The 10517-nt window shown below is 42.9% G+C and overlaps 1 pseudogene; it reads left to right on the top strand.

The window, feature by feature from the left end:
- The first annotated feature begins 379 nt into the window (after positions 1–379).
- The window catches only part of LOC103740850, a 14284-nt pseudogene continuing 4146 nt past the window's right edge, over positions 380–10517 (top strand).

Below are 10517 nucleotides of genomic sequence, written 5' to 3'. Positions count from 1 at the left end.
TCCTGGAACTCACTATGTAGACCAGGCTGGCCTCAAACTCACAGAGATACGAGATCTGCCTGCCTCTGCCTCCCCAGTGCTGGGATTAAAGGCGTGTGCCACCACGCCTGGCCCACCTTGTTTTCTATATGGGCTAGAGTCTTATTAAATTTTTTATTTATGCACGAGCTGGGTATGCGGGTCCTTGGGCCAGGGTCGCGGGGGTTTGCCCAGTGCTCCGGCACCCCTGGTGCTGGACCCCAGCAAGCCAGAGAAGGCCAGAGGGGCAATGGGCTTGTGGCTCCCTTGGGGGCATCGCTGGACCCTGCGGGCTGACTCCTCCTGGGCCTTCCAGCTCACACCGCAGGGCAGCCAGAAGCCCCCCTTCTGCCAGGACGCCATGAAGCTCATCATCCTGGAAAACTATTCTCAGGCCAGTGAGTGGGCAGCCAAGTACATCAGGAACCACATCATTCAGTTTAACCCAGGGCCAGACAAGTACTTCACCTTGGGGGCTCCCTACAGGGAGCACCCCACTTGGCTGCTCCCAGAAGCTGATTAAGTACTATAAGAATGGGGACCTGTCCTTTACCTATGTGAAAACCTTCAACATGGACGAATTATGTAGGCCTTCCTCAAAAGCACCCTGAAAGTTACCACTCCTTCATGTGGAATAATTTCTTCAAGCACATTGACATCCATCCGGAAAACACCCACATTCTGGATGGAAATGCAGCTGACCCGCAGGCCGAATGCGATGCCTTTGAGGAGAAGATCCAGACTGCAGGCAGAATTGAGCTCTTTGTTGGAGGCATCGGGACTGATGGACACATTGTCTTCAATGAGTCAGGCTCCAGTCTGGTATCCAGGACCCGTGTGAAGACACTGGCCATGGACACCATCCTCACCAGTGCTAGGTTCTTTGATGGTGATTTCGCCAAGGTGCCCACCATGGCCCTGATAGTTGGTGTAGATACTGTCCTAGATGCCAGAGAGGTAATGATCCTCATCACCGGTGCTCACAAGGCCTTTGCTCTGAATAACACCATCAAGGAGGGAGTGAACCATATGTGGACTGTGTCTGCCTTCCAGCAGCACCCTGGCACTGTTTGTATGTGATGAGGATGCCACCTCTGCCAATGTTCACATGGACAGCACACTCCCATCAAGGATTTTTATTTGTACGTGCACTAATTCTCAAGTGTGTGTGGGGGGGGGCGGGGGTGGTTAGGACTCGTGCACTTTGGGAACAACCTCTTTGGAGAGTCTTGAGAATGCCTCTTCACTAAGCCTGCCCACTGAGAATCATTGTTCTATATTAAGGAACAATTTCTCAGTACCTAAATTATATACAAGGAGGAAGCCGTTTGGTTCAGTACCAAAGGCCCTTGGAAGAAACCTGTCCTGTGCTCCCTTTTCATGCTGTTACAGCTGGTTCTTCCATGAGCTTGGTGGCCTCTCTAAGAAGGTAGCTTGTCTGGCCATGTCACAGTTCTCTTCCTCAAGGATCCAAGAGTAGAAAGGCAGAAACCCTTTTCCCATCAGAGCCCCATGTTTTATCAGAAGTCTATTGCATATTCCTGAGTAAAGAGGAGGCCCTCTGGGTGAGAAACACCATGATTTGTGTTGTTTACCTAAAGTGAGAGACTGCCCAGCTTCTGCAGGCATAGTGCTGTGCTCTCTGGCCTCCCTCAGGGCCTGAGGGCCCAGCCTGTAGCACCTGCTTCTAGTATATTCTCCACTGAAACCCCTGCCACTCCCACCTTTCAGTTTTTCCAGGTGTGTTCTGAGGTTCTCAGAACACTGGAAATGGTTTGTCCTTCAGGCTCCTTCCCAAGCTTCTCTGATCAGCCTGCCTTTGATCCGCTCTGGTCTGGAGTGGTTGCTGCCTGCTCCTCTGTTTTTGCACCTATTTGAAGCCATTGCTGCCTGTTCCTCTAAGTACTGTGTTTGGTATTAGCATTTTGTCTGAAGCTTTTATACTGATTGTGATTGTGCTCTCAGAAATTTCTGTGTTAAGCTAATGGATCAGTGGACTTGTTTACAATGTGATATTTTTATTAAATTCAATGTTTTCCAATAAAAAAATTTTATTTATGTGCATGTGTCATGTGTGCGAATATGAATGCATGTGTCCAGGTGTGCATGGCCATGTGTGCACGAGTTGAGACCAGAGGTCAATTTTGGTGAGCTTTCTTAATTTCTCTCCACCATATATTTTGAGACAAGGCTTTCCACTGAACCATTTCAACTAAACAAACTGTCCAGCAAGGCCCCATCTCTTCCTGTCTCTGCTTCCCATTGCTGGGATTACAGACACGTCCTGCCAGGCCCAGCTTTGGATGCTGGACAGCAGAGTATAAGTCTTCATTCTTGCGCAGCAAGCCTTTACTGACTGAGCCATCTCCCTAGCCCTGACTATTTTCTGGCAACAAAAGTGAAATTTTATAAAGAATCACTTCAGTTTTATTTTAAAGATCACATTTTCTCTTGTTGAGATTGATTTGCCACAAAGGAAACAATAATATTTCAACAAAAGCAAAGCCAAAAAAATATTAGTTTGTCTCTTCTGGTGTTTCTTTACCATTTTAAAAAGAAGATGGGAGTCATACACAGTATAAACAATGGTACTTTTAAAACCAAGTAGTGTTTTGAATATATTTGACATAATACATTTTAGTATAACATGTATAAGCCTTGGAAAATATCCTTTGCCAGGAAAAAAATTGACATTTGCAAAGTTTAATTAATTATAAGATGTTGGGTCTGTGAAAACAGATCTATAATTTTGAGTGCGTATTTTCTACTTTGTTCTTTAATAGGGATTTGTAGCTCTTTAGTACAGGTAATTGAATTATGAATTCTCTAGGGCATAGACTATATTTTCTATCTCATTAACAACCTGTATATGCAGAGGGTAGGTTGTTTGGCCTTCTGATTTGCTATGTAATAAATACATGTACAGTACACACCTTCATGAATCTCAACCTTCCAATGAGCTAATGAGTAGAAAAGGCTCAGACTTTATAGGTAAAGAAGTTAATGCTTAATAGCAATAGCTAGAGTGAAATATCTCAGGTTCTAGGTTTAGTTGTTAGGCTTGAGACTGGGACCTGATCCTTAACACTATGCTCTTTTCTCAGGGACCCCAGGCTTTACAATTTCCTTAGAGTTGGGTTCTGTACAACCAGCATGCAGGACTTCCTGCCTTCCTGTGTACTTCCCAGAGGGATGGTGTGGGAAGTTTGAATGGGAAAACAGTTTGTTGTGCAGGGCTATCCCATAGCATCCCTAAATCCCAAACACTAAGTATCAGCACTACCCCCATCCTGGATTTTGTTTCTAGAAATGCCCCTCTTTACACTGCCAGTTGCCCCCAGAGGCAGCCCTGCCATGCTGTTTTCCTGTCATAAATGGCAGGATTCACAGGCACATAAATGACACTGTCTTCACAAAGCATTCACAGTTTTTTGGTTTTGGTTTTGGTTTTGAGATAAAGTCTTTCTATGTCCTTCCAAGCTTTGTCCTTCCAAGAATTGACTAATATAACCCAGGAAGGTCTCCAACTTGCTACCTTCCTGTCTCAGTCTCTGAAGGTAGGATAACAGGTGTGCAACACCATGCTCAGTACATTTTTTACCATTTTTTGACCAAACTACTAAACCTTCTTGTATGCCAGGCTGCTCTGGTTCTCTCTTGAAGAAATATTTGAAAGGGAATGAGGAGTGTTTGGAATCTGTTTGATACCCTCCAGGGGTGCAGAAACTGGTTTGTTTGCGCCAGTGATTAAAGAATTAAAAGGCAGGAAATGTTTGAAAATCAAACAAAGCCAAAGTTTATTGAAAAGGGGCAATTTTATTAGCGATTAAAAGAAAAATCTCTGGCCGGGCAAGCTGTAAATCTCAGCAGCTACCTGGATTGGAGAATGGAGAAGAGAAGGGAAAAAGCCACTTGAATTGAACAGGCATGACAGTAGGTCACATGCTAAACAAGTAGCCAGCCCTGTGGTGGGGAGGGGAGGGTTAGAGAAAGAGTAATAACTAGAAAATGTACACAGAGGTTTTGGCCAGCATCTGAGGGAAAGAGACAGATACAAAAAGATGAAGTTGATCTTTCTGTCTCAGAAAGGTGGGCTGGACATCTTGTAGGGATTGAGCTAGGGGGCAAGAATTTTGGTAAGGAAAAGTATAGTATCTCACTAAAGGAAAAATAAGTCCACCTTTCTCTTTAGTGTGACTTAAGATGAGCCCACTTTCCTATTGGTGGTCCCTTGGCCATGTGATTAATCCACCCAACTGGATGGCTTCTATGTTTTGAGTAGCTTGGAATGTTAGGTCTTTACCCAGGTTAGAGACCACATCCTCTTGACCAGAAAGAACTAGTTTTCTCTTAATGGGCCTTTATTGCTGCTATGTCACCTTGGTCAATGGGAACACCAAAGCTTAGACAAAGTGTACACTAGAAGGATCAACTCAGAATAATAACCATGCACTTAGTTAAAATGCTCATAGAGTCCTCATTGTGCTAGGCAGCCTAAGCCTCTTAACATACCATGTCATCCAGCTTCACAGTAGCGCTATACAATTCCTCAGCTAAAAGTTTCCCAATGTCTGGGGCTGGAGAGATGGCTTGATGGTTAAAAGCGCTTGCTATTTTTCCAGACGACCTGTTTAGTTCCTAGCACTCACATCCCCAAGTCAAATGGCTCATAACCACCTATGACTCCAGCTCCAGGGGATCTGACACCCTCTGCTGGCCTCCTCAGGTACCTGTACACACATGGTATACACTGACACCAACACACACACACACACACACACACACACACACACACACACACACACAAATAAATTTAAAAGTTATCCCATTGTTCCCTGCCACTGAATATACTTTGAAGGCCCTCAGTGGCCCACAGGAGATATACACCCTGGCCTTGTGGTCTTTCCTGACCTCATCTCTACTCTGCCCACACTAGTTTCACCCCAGCCACAGTAGACAGTAGGAACAGAATAAGGCCTTTCTTCTCTGCCAGGAAATGCTCAACAGAACACTCCCCGCCCCAGTTCCGATTACTTTTTATCTGTACAATAACTAAAGTGAATTGTACAAAAGGTGATTTGAAGGCACAGAGCTTCAATGAGGCAGGAGGTTGCAGGCAAATTGGACCCAGAGTCCACTTCTCCTGGGCTTTGCAGCTGCTGGAGCGCTTAGTAGCACAACACAGGGAAGGACCTCGTGTCCTAATCGCTTCAAACAGCTCTGTGGTAAACATTTTGAACAAATTAACCCAAAGCTACTCCAGAAATAACTAAAGCCTCTAGAGTAACCAGAACCATAGCCCACCCAGTAAAATGTGCTTTGGTTTTATTGCTTTAGAGTCTTATTCAGTGTTTCATTTGAACTCAGCTCATTCTTGACATTGTATTTGGTATTGTAGCTATATGTTGAATGCTTAAACAACTTTAAGAGTAACACCATTTTAAAAATGGCTTATTTTTTTGGCTAGGGAGAAACAGGGCAAGTCGACAGAGCCGAGCCATCATCAATCTGGACACAGTTACTTGCTGGAATTTGCAAAGCCGATTTAAATATGATCATAGTGTTTAGAAGTCTGTTTCTAAAATATAGAAATGAAGACAGCCTCTGAGAATGTAAATTTTGAAGAACTTGGCATTTTTTTCATTTTGAATTAACATAAACCACGGAGCTCATCTTGCTGGATCGTGAATGTGTGCAACAGAAGGAAATCAAAATAAAAACAGCTTTCTCGCCTTGCTGGCGTTTAGTGCTGATTTGACCTACACCAGTTTTTGCATATTATTCACTTGAAAACAGCACTACTGTATGTAAGAGATCTAAAGGGCAAAAAATTAAATTATGACAGCAGGCTAGAAAGCAGCAAATGAATTTCAGCAGTTCAAGTATGATAACTGAGAAAAATGATTCTCATACTTCTCAAGGTTGTTTCTCTCACTACTGAAGCAAAATAAGGTTTGTGTAAGGGAAAAAAAATAGGAAAGACTAAAAGTCATGTAGGATTTAAGAGAAAGTTCAAAGAATCTCATAGGCAGAGATGCAGGTGTAAGGATGAATTTAACATGAGGTGGCCTGGAATTGGGGGTAGGAGCTCGGAGGCTCTTCTACAGTTGATAGTCCAACAAAACTGTTGATGATCCAGCAGTTTTCAGCACACTTTGGTCCTTCACCATGACTACGTGCATTGCTTTCACAGTTCTGTAATGGTTGCTGGAATATCTGGAAATATTCTCATGGACAGCATTATATATAAGCACCTCAGATAGAACTAAATTTGGATAGAGCTTGACCCTGTAAGATTAAAATTCAGGAAGAAAGAAACTTACACCTTCATGTATTCATCTTTATGCCTTTCCTAAGAATGGTCTTGGTCACTGTGTAAATGTTTGTTGTTGTTGTAACAAAATACTTGACAGGAACAATGTAAGGGAGAAATGATTCATTTTGACTCACGGTTTCAGAGATTTCATTCCACAATGTTGGGGAAGAGCCACTCACATCCAGCCACTCACATCTTGGTGACCAGGAAGTAGACAGAATGCATGTGCTAGTAAGCTTTCTCCTTCCCCGCTTTTTATCCCACCTGCGCCCCTGCCTTTGAGATAGTTTTGCCTCCATTCAGGGTGAGTCTCCCTGAATTACTTAATTCTCTCTTGAAACTCCTTCACGGAAATAACTTGAGTTTTGCTTTAATAATCTTCTAGACCTTCGTGTCCAGTCAGGTTGACACTCAAGACTACCATCGCATTCCAACCTATGTCAACTTATGCATGAACCCATCTCCTTAAATCATAATATTATATCCCTGCCCCCAAAAGACTGACGTATACCTCATAATGCAAAATACTCCAAGAGTCCCCATAGACTTTACAGTTCCAATAGTATTTGAAAGTCTAAGTTCAAAGTGTCCTCTGAGACTCAAGGCAAATGCTTTGTTTTGACACTTGTGATATCAAAAAGAAGTTATATACTTGAGGACAGCAAGAAAGCAAGCCTGAAACCCAGTGGGACAAGTGTTAAATTCTCTAGCTCCATGACTGGCACTGGGGCATGGTGGCATGATGTGAGCTCAAAAGGTTGTGAACAATTCTCCGGTAGCCTTAGTCTTTGCTTGGCAGATATTCCAATTTCCTGGCCTCTCTAACTTCCTGGGGTTAACACTGAGTCTTACAGTTCACCCTCACACCTTCACATGTCACTTCTCAGGGGCTACCTGTAGAGATCCTGACCTCCAAGGCCTTCCTTTGAAATCTGAGTGAAAGCCTCCATGTCTGAAAAACCAGTACCACCGCATGCCAAGGTCTGTTGTCAGCCTGAGCAGTAGTTGGCCCCCTTGGGCTGTGTCTGAAGTGACCTCTGAGTACCTGGATGGCTAAATGGGGGACATATATCCATAAGATTGTTCTGTGCAAGCAGGATGCCCCAGAGCTCTCTCCTAAAAACAAAGTCTTCCAAATAAATCAATACTTTTATACCTTTGAGCCGGGCATGTTAGCACATGGCTTCAATCTCAGCATTCAGCAGGCTGAGGCAAGTGGATCACCATGAGTCTAATGTCAGCTTACACAGTGAATTTTAGGCTCTCTTGGGCTACATAGCTACATAGTGAGACCTTGTCTCAACCCCTCCCAACAAGAAAAACAATCCAAAACTTAAAAAATATATTTTATTTATTATTTTAATATTATGCGTATGAGTGTATTGCCTCCATGTATGTAAGTGCACCCATGTTGTACAGTGCCCATGAGGGTCAGAAGAGGTCATCTGATCCCCCCCAGAACTGGGAAGTGGAGCTACAGACAGTTGTTAGCTGCCATGTGAGTACTGGGAATTGAACCTGATCCTCGTCAAGAACATCCAGCGCTCTGAACTGATGGGTCATCTCTCCAGCTCTGCACCCAAACCTTTTACACCCTCAAACTCATGATGGGTGGGGCCAATCCTAAATGCCTTCAAGGCATTTTTCCCATTGTCCTGATTCAAAGCACTTGACTTTTTTACTCACATGAATCTCTTCAGCAACCCCATCTTCCTCAGCCCCAACTTTACCTTACTTCTTTTCTTGGTAAATTGCCACTGCTAAAAGCAGCCAGCAAAATCCATACCAAGGCCTGAATGCTGGGCTGCCTTTAATCTTCCTTTGCCGGATTAATCAGTCTACTACATTTAAACTCATGACACGGACAAAATGTAGACAGATTCTTTGCCAGAATATTCACATGACCGGCCTCCAGTTCAGTTGCCAATAGAGTCCTCATTTCCACCTGAAACAGACTTTACTGTCTGCATTCTTCACAGCATTGTGTTCTTCTCTATTTACACCAAAATAAACCATTAAGTTTTTTGTGCAGCACTCTCTAGGGCTTCTCCAACCAGCTTCTCCAGACTTATCCAAAGTCCTCTCACAAATCAGTTTCAAGGACTTCTGAACTGCATTCAGGTTTAGTCACAGCAATGACAGTTCTCTGGTACCAGTTTTCTTGTGAAAGTCAGACTTTCTACCACTGTGATGGAGAGACTACTCAAAGGAGGAAAGATTTATCTTAGCTCATGGTTTCAGAGGTGTCAGTCCACTATGGCTGGGAGGGTGTGGAGGAACAGAGCAGCTCACATCATGGTGGCCAGGAAGCAGAGAGAGACTGCCTGTACTAGGCTTTATCCTTCTTTCCCTTTTGCTTTATCTGAGTCCCCAGCCTATGGGATGGTTCTGATCTTCAGCTCTTAGTTAATCTGGAAATTTTCCTCACTGATACAATCAGAGGTTTGTTTTCCTATTTCCTAGAATTTCTCAATCCATTCAAGTTGACAATCAACACCAACCATTATTATCAGTGAAAAATAAATTGTATTTCTAAAGAAATCACTTCAGTAAATACACACACATGCAAAAACATATAAAACGCATTTTAAGTCTCTCCCCATAAACTGCCTCTAATTTGTCTCAATCCCTCTCTGCCCTGACCCTAATGTTGGCCTCTTTTATTGAGACAGGGTCTCATGTATCCCAGGCTGGCTGCAAACTCCATATGTATCTGCAGATGATCTTGAATTCCTGACCTTCCTACATACCAACACCTTGTTTTATGTAGTGCTGGGGATCGAACCCAGGGCTCCTTGCATGCTAGGTAAACCCTCTATCAACTGAGCTACAGCACCAGCCTGCCATTGCCTCTTGTCACCTCCTATTTCTGCTTCAGAACTTTCCTTGGCCCTTTAGTGAAACCCTCTACTCATGTCTGAAATTAGGGTTAGCCAAGTTCCAATTGTCTTGGGTAGTGAGTGACCTTCACTTCCCATGGCTGAAACCAGGTCTCATCTCTGAAGGTCAACTAGATATATCAGCCCACAGATTTTCTCTGAAAAAATGAGGAAGTACTTTAACCTAGGCCCGATCCTCAAGACCTCTGTAATGGTGTAATTTTTAAAGTTATTTTCCATTTTCACATTTTTTCAAACAATGAGAGAATATGTTACCAATATCTATCTGTCAATTGCATTGTGATAAATTTATTGTTTTGCCTAAAGAATGAAATTTGTTTTCAATAACTCAAATCTTTCCATTTAAAAAAAAAATTAAATTAGGCCCTGTCTTAGTTTGTTTCTTCATTGCTGTGACAAAATACTCTGACCAATACCAACTTGGGGAGGAAAGGGTTTATTTTGGAGGAATGCTGCTTACTGGCTTGCTCCCCTGGCCCCTGCTCAGCTTGCTCTCTTATCCAACAGAGGCCCACCTGCCAGGGGGTGGCACCATCCACAGTGGGCTGGGCCCTCCCACATCACTCAACAATCAAGAAGGTGCCCCATGGACATGGCCACAGGCCAGTCCAATGGAGGCAATTCCCCAATTGAGGCTCCCTTAACCCATGTGTGTCAAGTTAACACTAAAGCTATTCAGCACAGGCCCGTTATTTCAACTTAAAAATAATGTAAATATATTGATTTTTTTTGAAAATGAGTATATGGATACAAGGCAATATAGAATAATTTTAAGAATTTCAGCTCAGCACAGATGAGTGGCTTAGAGTACTTTTGCGGAAGCATACAAATACTCTAGTTTTAATTCACTGATGAATTTGTTTTCAGTTTGCATCAAAAATAACTTATAGTCTGTAGTCTGTTCTGTCTTGATGAATCACAAGCATACGGCAATTTTATTCCATGATTCCATCCCTCAAGTTTTAAGAGTGAAAAAAGAAATTCGACAAACTCATAGAGCTACTGTTATTAGCAGAGCAATGTGGAAAAATTTGAAATTTAGAAAAAATGTGCAACTTAGACGCTCTAACCCATTCTTATCTGATACTGTTTGAAGCATGCTATTAAAACCATCGTTTCCCAGATCCTCAGATGACCTTAGGTGTAAAAATAAATTGATTTATTTAGGCCAACTGTATGATCTTAAACACCCAAAAGGAAAGTATAACCAAAAAGTAAAGCCATCAGTATATTTCTTTAAGTGTTCAAGGGATTACGCTTCCCAGACATTAGGCTTAAGTCTG

The sequence above is a fragment of the Nannospalax galili genome, unplaced genomic scaffold (genome assembly GCF_000622305.1).
Source record: "Nannospalax galili isolate Female #2095 unplaced genomic scaffold, S.galili_v1.0 scaffold158, whole genome shotgun sequence".
Lineage (NCBI taxonomy): Eukaryota > Metazoa > Chordata > Mammalia > Rodentia > Spalacidae > Nannospalax > Nannospalax galili.
The sequence above is the reverse complement of the archived record's forward strand: the minus strand, read 5'-3'. Positions and strand labels throughout refer to the sequence as shown.